The following is a 17,578-nucleotide window of genomic DNA, read 5'->3' on the forward strand; positions in this document are numbered from 1 at the left end:
ACCAAAAATAAATAAATAAACATAAACATGATTCGAGGCATTCGAGCCTCGAATCCTCGAGGCCTCTAGCACGGTTGATTTATATTAAAAAAACAAATTATGATTTAGAACTGCACGTAATAGCATCTCCTGAACAAGAATAGAAAATTGCTACAACAAATAAGTAATTCTTGCGTGACAAGATGTCCCTTCCCAAATTATTTCTTACCATCACCACCATCATCATCATCATCATCATCATCATTGTCGTCGCCATCATCATCATCTATGCTATCTATTCCATTAGATGAGTTGGTGTGAACACTTTTTTGGTCATGGTTTTTTAATTTTCCAAAAATACCCACAGTAATTGATGAAATATAAATAAAGAAAAGTCATATTGTTGTTTCTTGTTTTTTTTTTTTTTTTTTTGGATCAGTAAAAGAAATCTTTATTGATGGAAAAATGTACAAAGTATGAAAAAGTTTATCAATAAAGAGGAGAGTGCAAAGAGTATCACTGTGTAACACCAAAATCCCAATTAGGTTGGCACCAAAATGCACACCCAATCATCTGCTAGCACAGAACTCTAAGCTCGAAGTTGGTGAGAAACCAACAAACAGAGCAAAACAAACAAACACCTATGACCTCAAAATAAGCAACCCCAAGCATACAACTGGCAGACACCTATGACCAACAACAAACACCTAAACTCACTGCTGCATAAGCAGCCCAACTACAACCCAGATCAGACACAACTACAACCCAGAACAGCAGCAGCAGCAGCAGCAGCTGGGCCTTCACTCCAAGCATTGTTGAACCTGATTTGAGTTAAGCACTATAGCTAGAACTGAGTACTGCACCACTGAGCACAACATCAAAACTTCATCAAGGCAGACATCAGCAACACCATCAGCATCAGCAGTGATGAGACCAGTGCAGACATCAGTAGTTCAGCACACAACACTAGCAGCAAACAACCAACCAAGCCTCTGCTACCATGAACACCGTTCAGACCAACAACCAAATCAAACCAATAACCAACCGGACAAAGAGCAGAAGACTAATTGGTAAGGCCAAGCAAAACACCTGAGCACAAACCCAATATTTCACCACAGAACCAGACAACAAACCCAATCCACCACAGAACCAGACTATATCAGTAGGCAGAACAGATAAACAGAACACCACCCTGTTCAGAAGGCAGAGTTTCATCAGCTATGCAAAATGCAGACTAACACCTGCTTGAGATTATACACAATCTCATTCACTGAGTAACAAAGAGAAGGGTTAGAAGCTTAATTAGGAGAAAGACGGACATTACACCAAATAATTAGGACTGTGAGGGCAGTCAAGGTTTGAAGTTACTCTTATCAACATAATGGGGATGTTGCTATCATTTACAAACTGAGAGGTTTCAAAGGATAGTGACAAAATAAACATTTCAAAGTATTTCCTCAGAATTAGCAGAGGTTGGAGAAAAACCAATTCAATGTTCAGGTGAGATGGTTGAGGAACTCGGCAGCAGTCGCAATGGCATCCATTAGTCTCAATGGCATCCATTACAATCTTGTCTTGGTTGCTGTCGCTAGCCATGGACACCAGAGCCCCAGTTAACGCTCCTGCTAGCATTGCATTCTTCTGCAACAAGCGTATTATTATTATTATGTTTTTAGTCATTAAAACAAAAAGAGAAAAAAGAAAGAAAGAAATTATATAAGCAGAGGCATCGTAGACAATAAAAATGAAATGAACTCCTCGCTCAAACTTATGATGATAGTGACCAATGCACTGAAAAAATTAAATAAATAAAATCAAACAAACATAGACTCAAAAGGGACATTTTTAGATCAAGAAGTACTGATCCTCATAAAGAATGGTTGAGCCTTGACATTTTTATTTTTATTTTTTCTCATTAATTAATGGCATTATATGAACAAAAAAAACTTTGTTACAACTTTGCAATCCAATTGAAAGATCGGTCTAAAAAATTTAACCTTGGCCATTTTGCCTTTCAAGGATAGGCTGCGTTATGCAAGTGAATGCATATGACAGTGGATAAAAAATGACACCGGTAGATAAAGTGAAAAAAGAAATATATATATATATATATATATATATGTATGCATAATTTCAGATAAATGATGTGTGTTTTTATATCTAGCTAGAGTTGAGGAAAGAAATTTCAAGGGAAGTAGGGATCCCCATCTTTATTTTTTTTTCCCCTTTCCTTCTTTCTTTTAGGTCAGAAGTCAACAGTTGGCTACTCAACGGGCAACACATTTCCAGTAGCCTACTCACCAACATTCCCAAACCCTTGTGAAAATAGGAAACAAATACAGGACTCTTGTACCTAAAAAAAGAAACTTCACTAGGCTAGATAGCAATGAGATTTAAAAATATTATATATTTTTATTTTATATTTTAGAATTAATATTTAGTTAGGAATATATAAATTAGTATAGAATAATATAGATCTATTTAGTTTCTTAATTTGATTTGATACAATTTTCTTATTCTTTTTGCTTTGATTTTTATTTCTTATTTTATTAGTTTCTTGTTTTTCAAGAAGTAGAGTTATTATAAATAAGGTTGTAAGCCTTAAGACTATTCAGTTTAAATTTATATTTGATTAATAAAAATCAAAAGTTTTCTCAATATTGTTCGTTCTTAGAGAAATTATCTATGAGCAATGTTAGGTATCATGAAAAATTTTTCATGAAAATGATCATAAAAGATTTTTGACTCTTAGATTAGATATACAATAAGTTACAAAGTGTAATATAAGGATGGAGATTGTCCATGATTATTTCATGAAGAATTTTTCATGATACTTAGCATTTTCCATTATCTATAGTTCGGATTTGTTCGTAGTTCGATCTTTTTCTTGTTCTTCTTTTCGATATGTTTCCCTTCATTAGTTGGTATTAGAGTGTAGGCTTGATTCTGACCATGGCACGACAAAGAGATCGTGGTGGTCAATATGATGTTGTTGAAGAGACACATGATGCAGTACGAGATGACCAAATAAAGGAGCAATTTCGATGTTTAGGGCGCCTGGAAAGGATGCTTTCAACCTTGTTGGAGTGTTTCAAGGCCATGGACATTAGAAACCGACCTCGTAACCATCAACCCAATCCACAATTTGTGGAGGAGGAGGATGTATATGATGTCAATAGGGGTGAGCATGGTCCGGATTGGACCGGATTGGGGTAAAACCAGGACCAATCCGTTATCTACGGTTCCTGAAAAATTGGAACCAATCCAATCCGTTTAAATCATGGAACCAATCCGAACAAATCCATTTAAATACGGATTGGATCGGTTTAGGACCACAGATTCACATAATTAAATAATAAAATATATATATATATATATATAACACTTTAATTTCATAAAAATATAAATATAGCGATATATCAGTTCCATAATAGCAACATGTTTTTCTATAATAGTGACATATTGTTCTTGAATTTAAACAACCATAAGAAAATACAAACAAAAGTAATAAAATAAGATATTATACGGTTTTAGGTTTGAGTTTAGATTTTATATAGAATAAGAGAAGATACTATAGGAGAGGATGTATAATAAAAATATAGACTATTTGTATACGGTCCGGATTGGTTCCAATCCGGAACCGTGGGGTTCAATCCGGAACCAATCCGTGGACTACGGATTTTTAATTCTTCAATCCGGAACCGAACCGCGGATTCAAAAAACCAATCCAAACTTATCAGATTGGACTGGACTGGATCGGATTACGGATTTCACGGATTCCTTGCTCAGCCCTAGATGTCAAGGATGAAGATGAGAACCCGTTTGGTGCATATAGACCACATACAAGGCGTTTGATGGCGAACAGTGCATCTAATCAATGGGTGTCGAGTTTCAAACATGGCATACCAGAGTTGAAGGGTTGTTTACACCCTAAAGAATTTTTTAATTGTGTTGTGTAGTAGAAGATTCCGATGAAATATTTTCGGACACAAATTCTTCATCATTGCAGTCACAAATTGATTGGGATTCATCTTCAAAGTACAATGAGTGCTTGGAAGAGGAAGAAGAAATTGAAGTTCTTGAAGTCTAGACCACTAAAATGTTGGGATCGGGGATCCCGCCCAAGACCTTATGGAAATCATATCAAGCAGAAAAACACACCCACACAGAAGGAGACACCATATTTAACGTGGTTCAGCCTCAAAGCCTACGTCCATGGGAGAGTAACCGGTTATCACTATAACAATGGAGAGATTACAGAAAGATTACAATAGAGGAGGAGCTCACACTCTCCTCACTCAGCCACTCACCCGTCTCCCTCGTTCACACCGAGAGAGATGGTCTCTTCGCTTCACATCTCTCACTCTCTTTGTTGTTCTCTTTCACGGTTCTCACACTCTCCTTAGTTTTCTCGGTTTGCTCACTCACTTCCTCTCTCTTACCCTCTCCATTTATACACATAATGGTAGGTGGGAAAGTCTTCCATGTGAGCTGGCTACCAGCCCTCTTCTTCTCCTTTTAGTGGCCGTCCACCTTTACGGCTTGTCGGTTGGCAGTCGCCTTCCTTGACATATTGCAGCTATCTTCACATGGAGAAGAAAATCACCTCTCACATGGGGTGATATCAAAAAATCACCCACTCAACCCATGTGAGGTGATCTACTGCACACACTGTTGCTAATCTTGTCATGCCCAAATTTCAACATAGGCTGCGTCTCCTTACTAAGACGTTACATCCCCTGAAGCTAGAGATAATACACCAGAGATACAAGAGGAGGAGGGAATCCTACATCCTCAACTCAACTCACACCACTCTCTGATTTAGAGAGAGCCTCTGCTCCTATCTCCCACAGATCTCTTACACGCTTCCTGTCTCGAATGTCTTCACCTGTTATGCTTGACCTTGCGCAACCAAGATATCCAACACCTCCTGATTGGATGTCCTGTATTCCCTGCTGAGATGCCATTGACTGTCATGCCTTATCTTGCAGGACCAGTCATTGGAGTAACAGAAAACTCGTTGTTTGTCCCATCAACATCCTCGATTTTCTTTGCTCGGAGCTTTTCCTCTGAACTATCAGCATTTGCCCTCTACACTTCTGAACAACCTCCTAGCGTTTCCACATACGTTCATTGGCTGTGCCTTTGCAATACCTGATTTGCTGTCCAGTAGATTGATGGTTGATAGTAGCTCCATCTGTCAAAGCATCGTCAGCTATGCAATTTTGCATAGTGCTCGCTCCCATGGCTTCTAATCTCCCTGCGTCAAGCTCGCTTAAGAGATCCGCATCAACTCTATCATTCGCTACCATGGAACTAAAGAAACCACCATAGAGAAAAAAGACTTGCCACTCCTTGGCGCACACTCTTGCGTTTTATCTGTCTTAATTTCTCTGTCTGGAAGTTCCTGTGAACTGTCAACAACCCGTTGCTACACACTCTTCTTGCGCCTCTATACGACACTCTAGCATACCCTTGCACTGCTGCACGTCTGCATTTGTGCTTCTGCGCTTAGTATGCTCCTCTGCAACTATTGTTCTACACGTCTACATACCACCAGTACCTACTCGTATATAGTAGCTCCAACTGTCACAGCATTTCCCTGAGCCTGTACTTGTTGCCAAATCATCTATCCGTCGATGAATAGTCTTCTCTTCTGATTGAACCAGATCCTCCGAAGATAATTATCTCTGCAATCCTTTGATCGCCCTTTGACCAATCCTAATCTCCCTTGATCCACTACTTGATCAAGCCTGATCTCCTCTGTTCTTCAATGATCTATCTCAATCTGTATCTGGTTGTCCAATCTGGTCAGAATTTGCCCATTCTAACCTCTTCAGTGAATCCACAGCGTTCCACAATATCCGACAACCTTCTTTCGATTATTAAAGATGAAAAAACTCCCATGTTTTGACAATCTTTCAAAACCGTTCAGAATTTCACTATTCGGATCTCGCGGTTGCGTTCAGAACGGTCCGTTTAGCTAGGACCAACCTTCGCTGCACTCCCGGGGACCTCACTGAAAAACATCCCCAAAAGTTGGGCCACATCATAATTTTCTAAAAATTCTAGGCCAAATTGCAATTTTCAGAAGTTCAGGGAATATTCTGTATTCCAATAGAATATTCTGTCCACTACACCTCATGCTGTCTGCCACTTTGATCTACCTTCTTTTTACAGAAACTCCTATTCCAGAATCTGACCGTACGGATGTGTCCGGAATACTCCAAATAGTTGCAAAGCACTATTGGATCACCAGAAACGGACTCCGAATGGCTTAGATATAGCCAAAACATTTTTTACACCTCAGATCTGCGGTTGCACCTTAGCCGCGAAGCACTGGATCCCTCTTCCCTCTGCTGTCGTGGCGGATGACGTGGCATTGACTGTGCTGATGCGGCGATGATTGGATTGCCACGTGTCGATGACTGGATTGGGACATGTGGCAGCCACGTGGCATACCCTGCTGACGTGGCACCACGTGTCGATGACGTGGTTTTCTGACGTGGCGCCACGTGTGTAATGCCCTCAAAAAAATACATAGAAACCCACATTATTGACATGCATAGACATAAGTAAACAAAACTTAATTCTATTCATCAGAGTATCCCTTACAAAAGTATTACATATTGACAACAAAAGTAAATGCCCCACGGGCTTACAACTTTCCAAACCAACACTTGGTTACACAAAAAGAGAGTACTAACTCTAAACACATTAAGCCCTTGGCTTAAATTTACATGTAATACATAAAAGATAACACAAAAAGTCTTTCAGTCTTTAGCCTCCCAAGCTACGTCCTTGGAGGTGGCATACCATCTGTGCCTGAAAATGATGTCCCATATAGGGTGAGCCACAGCCCAGTAGAAATATACTAAACCAACTATAAGCAATGACTGAAATTATAGCATTTGATGGATGGTCAACACTTATAAACCAATCTATATCATATTACAGTTCCATGACAATCATGTCCATGTTACATTTCACTTTACTTTACTTATCAACTCATTTCATAAACGTGGCTCAGAACCTGGCCAGAAAATTTAAATGAGATTACATCTCATACTAATAGTACATCCATTTCAATTGGGATAACAACCCATATTAAACACTTCTTACTTCACAATAGATACACATAATTGCTGTATCAATCTCAAACAAAACCTTCCATACCTCATATATGATATATAGATTTGCTATATCAATACTTCAATAGATACACATATTTGCTGTATCAATGGAGTACATCCCCTATCTCCTCCCAAACAATGTCTGGTTTAGGAGTCCATTCCCTATCTTCCCCTAAACCGTGGAGTACATCCCCTATCTCCTCTCACACAACACAATGTATATAAACACATATCATATACAAGGTCAATCAATACATAAATTTGATGTATTATTCCAGCTGCCATATTCGATGACATATTCAATTGATTAGTTTTAGTTCGCCTAATCATCATGCATTGTCTACAACATTTAAGATTATCCTCCACCGATAGCCCAAAGCAGTTATTTCTAAACAGAAAATAAATGCATCAAATGGATATAATATCAACATTTTCATAGGTGAGTGATAAATTAATTCAACTACACCATTTAATCCCATAATTTTCCAACTTCAATATTCTTAACTCAATTTCTCATTTCCCAAAATTAATTATACAAATTAATTTATCATAATAATTAGGGCATTTTCCCATATTTCACATATTAACCCAAAGGGTCAAATTCATCAATTTGACAACAATAGTTCCATTTTCCAAACCTTACATACACATGGAGTTTAATATCATAAAACCCCTCTTTTATAAATTACAAACCAAACCCTACTTTCTCAAAAATTGCCCAACAATACCAACATATCAAAATGCCCAAAATTTAAGACAAAACTCATAAGATGGAGTAGGGTATCCCTACCTCGAAATGAAGAACTCAAATGGAGAGGATGACCAAAAACCAAAGAGCTCCAAATTTCCAAATTTTCATATTAAAAGGAAGCCCTCGCGACCCTCTATCTTTCTTACAAACAACTTAGGGTAGAAACACACTAAAGATAGATGAAACCCTAGAGAGAAGGTGTGTAGAGAGAGAGAGAGCTCGGATCTAGGATTTTGAAATCAAAAGAGATGAAAAAGTGAAGTGTTTACCCGCTGCTGTCTACTGATATAACACAGGTTCGCTCAAGCGACCAGACACAAAGAACCCTCGCTCGAGCGTAGAAAGTCTCGCTTGAGCCAACAATTCGAAGCTTCAGGTTTGCAACCCAGAAGCACGCTCGAGCGACAGAATGCTCGCTTGAGCGAAGAAACTCAAAACATACACCTCGCTCGCTCGAGCCAAGAAATACAACTCTCAGGTCCAGAACCAGATGCAGACGGAAGCTCGAGCGAAGGACTTCTCGTTCGAGCCACCAGATACAAAACTCAACTCTCACTCGAGCGAACAAACCCTGGCTCGAGCGAAGGAACTAAAACACATAGCTCGCTCGAGCGACAAAGTTCTCGCTCGAGCGAAGACACCAAAATCTGGGCAGCAACCATTTGCTCCCAACCACACCTAACTTGTAACAAACCTGCCTAATACATCATATAACTCATAAATGAGGAATTAAAGGATGACAACAAGATACATACAATAACAAGCTCCACGGAACCTAAGTCCGGATACAACAACCAAATGGGGAAAGATCGAGATCGCTATAACGTGCCTGCGCGTGGCGGATACACACGATCGCCCACTCACCTTCTTCCTTCCGCGGCGCGTGGGGCGCATGTACGCGAGTGATCTGACGCGCTGACTCCTTTTCACGGCGCATAGGGAGCGTGATGAGACTGGGCCTCATGCGCCATCTTTAGGGGTTGCGTGAGGGTGCGTCCATGCTCTTTTGGTGGTCTGCTTTGCATTTCTGGACTCCTGTCGTCGAACCCTTGCTCCTGGTATGCTCAAGACCTGATTTCGAGCAACTTGATATTTGGGCATTTTTGAACAATGCACTGTTTTTGTTCCGAAACGCACCGACGAGGCTCTGATACCACTTGTTGGGATTGGGATCGAGGATCCTGCCCAAGACCTTATAAAAATCATATCAAGCAGAAAAACACACCCACACAGAAGGAGACACCATATTTAACGTGGTTTGGCCTCAAAGCCTACGTCCACGGGAGAGTAACCGGTTATCACTATAACAATGGAGAGATTACAGAAAGATTACAATAGAGGAGGAGCTCACACTCTCCTCACTCAGCCACTCACCCGTCTCCCTCGCTCACACTGAGAGAGACAGTCTCTCCGCTTCACGTCTCTCACTCTCTTTGTTGTTCTCTCTCACGGTTCTCACACTCTCCTTAGTTTGCTCGGTTTGCTCACTCACTTCCCCTCTCTTACCCCCTCCATTTATACACATAATGGTAGGTGGGAAAGTCTTCCATGTGAGCTGGCTACCAGCCCTCTTCTTCTATTTTTAGTGGCCGTCCACCTTTACGGCTTGTCGGTTGGCAGCTGCCTTCCTTGACATGCTACAGCTGTCTTCACATGGAGAAGAAAATCACCCCTTACATGGGGTGATATCAACATAAAATCAATGAGGTACAACTTAGAGAAAAAATATTCGATGATACACAAAGCAAACCAAAGCTTCAAATAATATTGATCAAGTCATTGTCAATTGATAACATGTTCAACATACTTCGGCTCGCAAGGCAGTTTAACCAAGATCAAGATTCGGAGCTTTTTGATGAAAAGATAAAACTTAATAAAGTGGTAGCAATGAAATTCTCATCCTTAAACTACAATACGTGAGCTTCCAATATTGTTCCATTAAATAGCAATAATTTGAAAAGGAAAAACAAAATGTTCCGTCTATGTGAGTTCGTGCTTATATGAAGATAGAAGAAATTCATTTAAGAAAATTATTTCTTTAATTTGGAAAGACCATCTTTTGAAATTTAGGTTTGAGAAAATCAAACTCAAATACAAGGTGGATGTAGACGAGTCAAATTGTTTCAAGCCATGGAAACTCGCGGATAGATTTTTTTCAAGCAGAATAGAATGATGCAAATGGGATTTAAAAATATTATATATTTTTATTTTATATTTTAGAATTAATATTTAGGCGGTGTTTGGGAAATGGGACTACAGGCTATTTTAGCCTCAAAGTGTCAAAAAACCTTTTAGCCTCAATAGTAGCTAGGCACTCATTGATTTAAAAAAAAGAAAAGAAAAGAAAAAAGAAGCAACCGGCAGCCTACACTGTCAATGACAGTGAAGGCACAGTGTTTTGCCAGCCTACTCCCATAGGCGAAAATGACAATTTTGCCTTTATAGACCAATTTTGGAAAAAGTGAGCTTAGGGGTAAACTTGTCATTTCAACTTCAAACATCATTTCAAACACATTTTTCGATATAACAACTCAAATAAAAATCTATCATATCTTCTCAAACACAATAAAAATCCAACCTATCTTTCCAAACACAAAAACTAAAATAACCTACTAAAATAGCCAAAAAACCTCTAAAATAGCCACTTTTCAAACACTCACTTAGTTAGGAATATTTAATTTAATATAGAATAGTATAGATTTATTTAGTTTCTTAATTTAATTTGATACAATTTTCCTATTCTATTAGTTTTAATTTTTATTTCATATTTGATTAGTTTCTTGTTCTCCAAAAGTAAATTTATTATAAATAAAGTTGTAAGTTTTAGGACTATTAAAGTTTATATTGGATTAATAAAAATTGAGAATTTTCTCAAAATTGTTCGTTCTTAGAGAGATTATCTTTACTTCGGATTTGTTCATGGTTCAAGCCCAAGTTCCAATCCTGATTATGGCTTGTGGAGGAGCACAAGTCGTAGGAAGAGGTGGATGAGGCAGTCAATATGACGTTGTTGGCGGACGAATACGAACAAAGTAAAGCTACACGAGCAGCACGAATGGAGGGACGATTTCAACAATTCAAGGACGTTGAAATCTAGCCACGCAATCATCCGATAAATTACTACTCTTAGGAGGAGAGAGCATTTGGATGATTCCAACCTTGACGCTAAATATCAGCCGAAGGGAAGGAGAATAAGAGTCATGGATTGTATCTGTGATTCTAAAAGTTAGGATTCCTATTTGGAGACATGTATTCCTAAGTTTTATGGAGATCTGATACCAGAAGAATTCCTAAATTGTCTTGAGAATGTCGAAGAAATTTTAGATTCCTTCAGGATTTCCGAAAACAAGCATGTTTCTTTGGTGGCTACTAGATTTAGAAGTTGAGCTTCTACATGGTGGCAGTAGATCAAGTTGATTAGAAGCCAAGGTAAATCAAATACTGTGACATGAAAAAAATTAAAGGCCAAGATATTGTTTTACTTTTTGCCTTATAATTATATTCACATCACTACTAGAAATATGACTTTATGCGTCTATTTTTTTGCAACTGTTTGTTTTGCCGTCGCAAAAAATCAGTTTTCACATCAAAATCTCTTTCTAATTGACCCAATCATGTTCTTAAAAATAAAAAATAAAAAACCCCCAAATCATGAAAAACTTGACCCATCCCCTTTTTCTTTTTCTCCTTATTTCCCAAATCTGAACTCTCTCTCTCTCTCTCTCTCTCTCTCTCTCTCTCTCTCTCAGAATATGTCTCTCGCTCGACTTTCTCGCTCGACTTTCTCGCTCGAATCTCACTGTCTCTCTCGCTCGACTCTCACTTTGATGAAGACTTGAAGATTTTGATCGATTGTTGATGAAGATTTTAAGATTTCAATCTGTTGTTGGTGAAGATTTCGATCGATCCATAATCGAGATTCATAATCGGTAAGCCTAAACACTTCTCTTTGTCTCTCTCTGTAATGTTTGACACATCTTCATCGATTCATCTTCATCGCTCGAATCTTACTCTCTGTAATGTTTGGCACATCTTCATCGATTAATTTGTAATGTGTAAATTGAAACATTAATCGATTCAACTATATGTCTCTCTTTGTAATCTTGCTCTCCTCTCTGCTCTTCGTATTCTCTCTCTATATATACATATATATATATATATCCATGTAATGTATCACAGATATGTGTTGTTCAATTACAACAGTGTGTAAATTACAACAGTATCACCATCTCATAACGGTGTAAATTACATCTCACAACACATGTATCACTGTAATCAATTAAATGAGGCATTTTTTGGTTCAACAAATATTTTAGCTCGTAACAGATCCACTTGCTCGTAATCTCTCCTTCTCCGATTTTGTTTGTATGTTTTTATATGTATCTAATTTTATTTTATTTTTGTCTGTGCATATATATATATATATACAAACGCATATATGAAAGATCTAAAGTGCTGTATAGGTTTGATTTTTGTAATTTTTGGAACAATTTTACAATGTGCTCCTTGGAAATTTTGGTCCGCAAGAGATTAAGCTTTTTTTTTTTTAATTTATAATTTTGAAGGGTTTTCTAATTGAATTGAATCCATATTTAGAACAAAGTTCATTGTTGCTGGGTAGAAATGCTTTACTGTTTGATAAACTGCATAGGAATTCATATTATGGAAACTCTGAGGAAGCTATTACTAACAACCAGTTCTGTCAACAATGTTGCAGACTATGCTACATTAGCTCATCTAAAATTATTTTACTTTATACACTGACAGAATGTGAATAATAAATTTACTTAACAAAAAAAAGAAAAAAGAAAAAAAGAGGAGAAAATATTATCATTTCTGGATTCTGTTAGATTGTGGCAAGCAGTTTTTTCCTTTATTTTATTTTATTTTAATTTTAAATAAAAAATTTTAATCTTCCAACCAGTAGTGCTTTTGCTAAATGGATGTGTCTGTATGATTTTAGAAATTTCTGTTTTAGGGTTATAAACTCCTGATGACATGACTTTGATTGCTTTGTAAAAGCAATCATAAATGGTAGTAGAGCATGGATGATATAATAGATGTTTTCCAGGCTTGGAGTAACCAGCAAAGTTTAGGAGGATGATGCCAAAAGAATTCTCCAGAACATCAACAGATTCAAGGTTGTCAACTTTATCTACAATTGATGCAAGAGCATGTGCCAAGATTCTTGCTGATTGCATTCATGTAGCTAGTGGTATTATTCAAAATTTTACAGCAGGAAAATTGGCAAAACTTTGTGAGCTGTTGTGTGCAATCACTTCACCAAAAGTCCCCAATATGCATTTTCTCTGTTAGTCCGTTACTTTCTACACATAATTTTTTGGTCTGTACTACTTCCTGTTTTGGGTAGCAAGCGTTCTGATTTGCATCTTTAAAATAAAGACTAAATGGTTCGTGCTTGGTCCAGTATGCCTTCTCGTGGTCCAATAACGACCCGAGGGCTCATTTTGGATCTCCCATTGAATATTCTGATATTGGTAGTTTTTTTCATCTTTTTAATTTTTTGATCTTATAGAAATAACACTCCCACACACCCTGACTCTCGATTCTTGCGATTAAAATTGTTCTCTGTAGCTTATTGAACTGGTTCCTTTTGGAATTTAAAACAAGTGTATCCTCTATTATTTATACAAACGTAGCAGAATGGTATTTTATTTATTTATTTATTTATTTTTCTTTTCCGTGAAATTTGACCATTTGGCCCTGTGGCAGTGGTGCATGATGCTACAATTATTTAACTTCTTTCCTGATTTCATTCTGAAGGATGGATTTTTGCCCTGAAATGCTATGGAATAATGTATATCAAAATATGATGGGATGTTTCCATGGTATATATTTGAGTGACATGCATAGGTTGGTTCTGGAGTTTTAGTTAGGGCAACACAAATGTTTTTGGAGTTGCTAATGTGGATAACTTAACCTTTGAACATAAAACTAAATGCATCTTTCATGTGCCAAAGCGTTAAAACGGAGCAAAGTTAGTGTTATTACCAGAGTAAGTTTGGGTTAATCTTCAGATATCTCTCGGAGAAGGGAGCTTCTAAATACATTCATCAAATTTCTCTCTACTCCATGCACAAGTATTTATTCGCAAGGTGCAAGGTTTACAATGCATACGACGGGTGAATGTATCCTGCAATCCCAACATGTGGTTGATTTCAGATTGTGAGTTAGATGACATGGGCTTTTTTCCCTGTTCTTTTATGAGATGACATTTAAATTGGACTCTTCCACCTTTGTGGTCATCCTAAGGCATTACACCCTTGAATGTTTTCGAAAGAGGGTGTGATGTAGGAGGTAGCGCTAAGACAGCTGCCTAACAATCAGGTAGGTGGCTAAGCCTTTAACTTTTCTGGTTTTATGGCTAAAAGTTAAGATTGAGGTTCAATAGTGGAATTGAAATTGAGGAGGTTTGAGGTTTAAAGCTGGTTTTAGTATAATAAAAGTAATAGGGCTTTCTGGATTTTCTGTAGAATAGGGGAAACTCTATATTTTTTTAGGGCTAGGATGGCAGGGTAATTGGGCATTAGGGTTTATGGATTAAACGACTAGGTTTAAGGATGAATTTAGGGTTTTGGAAGGGTTCATTGTGGTATTTTGGAATGTTTGATATTTTAGAATTCCTATAAGGTCTATGAAAAAGGAAAAAAGAACTTTTATCAACAGATTCAAGGACGTTTATTATCACTATGTTGCACACTCTTCCCAGGGAATTTTAGACAAAATAGTATTTGAGTGCTGTGTGCAAAATCTCTTTCTATTAGATTGAAGGCATTGTATGATAAATTTAATTCTAGAATTGAATATTAGACTCACCTTGTTTTTGTCTCATTGTTAAATTGTGAACAAATAATATTTCTATGTACTCTCAGGCTCAATTCATCATATTTGCAAGTAAAAAGAGAACTTGTAATTTAAGTTGCCAATGATTGAGGAAAACATTGTTGGTAGAGCTAGCTATCTTCTGCGCTTCATGTTTATGCAATCTATAATTATTCTGTATGTCCCTAGGTATTTCTGCTAAATTTAATTGAATTACTTGATGCAGGTTTTGGTTGTAGGTGGTGGTGATGGTGATGGTGGAGTTCTTAGGGAAATCTCTTGCCACAATACTGTGGAGCTCATTGATATTTGTAAGATTGATAAGATGGTTATAGATGTATGTGGTGAATGATGTACCCATTCATGTAGATATTATTTGTGTTCTTTGTTATGTAACAAGTATGTTGCTGCAACTTCTTGCTTATAGGTTAATAAATTTTTTTTTTTCCAGAGTTAGCTATTGGCTTTGAGGATCCTCGTGTGCAACTACATATTGCTGATGGTATGTGAAAAAGATGTTCTAATTATTTTTTACATGCAGTTTAGTGAACATGTGCATCTGAAATCTTATTACCCATTTTATGTGGATCCATTAATCTAGGTTATTAATAATTTTACGTAATTAATGCCCCTAATTGTATAGCTGATTATATAACTAGACTTTCCTGTTGATCTTCTTTTCATTATTGTGGCAGCTGTTGAATTATGATGCAATTATTGTTGATTCATCAGACCCTGTTGGTATGTTTATAATTCAAACTTTCTACTTGCTTTCCTTTTTCCTATTTATTTGCCTGTGTTACAGTGCTTTTCAAAATGTTACTTAGCAAATGCTTCATGATCTCAAACTATGCAAAAAAATAAAATAAAATTGATTGATAGTTGTCTTAGTTTTTCTTTTGTATTTCTAGTCCTTGAAATTTAGGACCATATGTATTCACAATATGGAAGGTTATCTTAGTTTTCTCTTGATTTTTCTGCTATTTGGAATATAGGCATAGATTATGCATATGGGTAGAAGTTATATAATTCCGAATGCCATGATTAAGTGATCCCGTAGTTAAGCCTAAAGTTGCTTTCAAGGTAATTGAAACTCTTGTTGCAAATCACTGATCTGCCATAAAGAGAAGTCACTGACATAGTTTTATTTTGATTATTTCAAGCTAAACTAACAGATTTTGTTGAGGGAATGGTTGATATAATCGAGCGGTTGATGTTGGGAGCCAAAGATTATGTTGCTCTTTTTTTTTCTTTTTTTTTTTTGAGGACTTGAATTTTTTAGTGCAGTGTATTTAAGGATGGTTAATGAATAATGTCTATTATAAATTTAATTAATTTGTTAATTTTGTTGTTTTTCATTTACAAAAAATTGTTTGGTGCTTGTAATTGATTTTTTGTTGTAGCAAACCCATATATGATTTTTTTTAATAAATAATTATTTGCAACAGTAAAATAATGGTCGCTAAAAATGTTTTTTATTTTTTTATTTTTTTGTGACAGCAAAATAGCTGTCGCCAAAAGTAGTTTAGGCGGTCGCAAATAATTTGTGACCGTTACTTTGCCGTCGCAAAAAGTATTTGCCACCCCTACATTTGCGTCCCCCATGTGCAGTCGCATAGGCCGTAGCAAAAAGTCTTTTGCGACTGTATTTTTATTATTTGCGACGGCATGTGGCGGTCGCAAAAAGTGTTTTTTTAGTAGTGCATCATGAATAAATAAATAAATAAATTATTTCTACAATCTCTTCAAAATAAAAGTTTCTTTTCAACTTCGAGAGAAAAAACAATATATGTACTGACTAATTTTTTTTTGTCAATGTCCAAAGTCAGATCAAGTATTCATTGCGATCATGATAATGATCAAGTGAATAAAATAGAAGAAATTTTAGTTGAGGGATACATAGGAGATTTTATCAACGATATTGAAGATGAAACTGAAATTGATCTAGAAGGTATTGTATCCACAAAATATTTAGCGTAACTGAGGAAGAGATCGATGAGATATTATTAGACATTAATACCTTGTTTTTGCAATCACAAGTTAATTGGGATTCGCCTCCAAAGTTTGACCATTATTTGAAGGTAGATGATTTTCTACTTATTGGAGAGGATAGTAATGATGAAGACCTAGTTCAAATTGCTGAAAACGAAAAAATTAAAATTCAGAACACAGTAGACGTCATTGGTTTGAATTTGGGGTCTTTAATTGATACTAATGCCACCAAGGATACACATGAGTTTGAATTCATTTTACTCAACGAGTACCATAGTCATATTGTTTCTTTCAACAAACAACTTGTTAACATTTTATTTGGTTCTTCGTCAAAGTTGTCAATGGTTGATGTGTTTTGGACCCATGGTGATATTGTTTCTCTAATAGTTGAAGATTTGTTTTTGAAGTTCATGTTTGAGAAACTTAATTTGCAGTACAAGATTGATGCAGACAAGTTTAGGCATACAAAATTACTTGAAGCAATAAAAACTTGAAGTCGAGGTTTTTCATGCAGATGAGACTGATGCAGATTAGAATTTAAACATTATATATTTTATTTGATTATTTGATTATTTAATTATAATTATTATTTAAGGCTAAAATATTTAGTTTTCTGTTTATTTAGGTTGCCTATTTAGTTTATTTTATTGTTTGACAAGAATTAATATTTTCCTTTTTAAATATTCTTGACTAGCAAGAATATATATTTTTTCTTTTTAGATTTTATTGATTAACAAGAATTATTTTAGTATAAATAAAAATATAAGTCTTGGAGCAATACAATTTAAGTTTTATATTTCATTAATAAAAATTGAGAATTTTTCCAAAATTGTTTGTTCTCAGAAAGAGTAGCTCTAATTCGCATTTGTTTGTGATTTGA

The 17,578-nt window shown here is 36.4% G+C and overlaps 1 long non-coding RNA gene across 1 annotated transcript; it reads left to right on the forward strand.

Annotated features, from left to right (window-relative positions):
* The first annotated feature begins 13,252 nt into the window (after positions 1-13,252).
* On the forward strand, positions 13,253-16,112 carry LOC145820137 (uncharacterized). Its single transcript, XR_014361170.1, has 3 exons — positions 13,253-15,208; positions 15,402-15,447; positions 15,882-16,112. It is a non-coding gene; the product is annotated as an uncharacterized LOC145820137 (long non-coding RNA).
* The last annotated feature ends 1,466 nt before the right edge of the window (positions 16,113-17,578 follow it).

Source organism: Camellia sinensis, chromosome 2 (assembly GCF_055761805.1).
Source record: "Camellia sinensis isolate YWXY chromosome 2, ASM5576180v1, whole genome shotgun sequence".
Taxonomy (NCBI): Eukaryota; Viridiplantae; Streptophyta; class Magnoliopsida; order Ericales; family Theaceae; genus Camellia; species Camellia sinensis.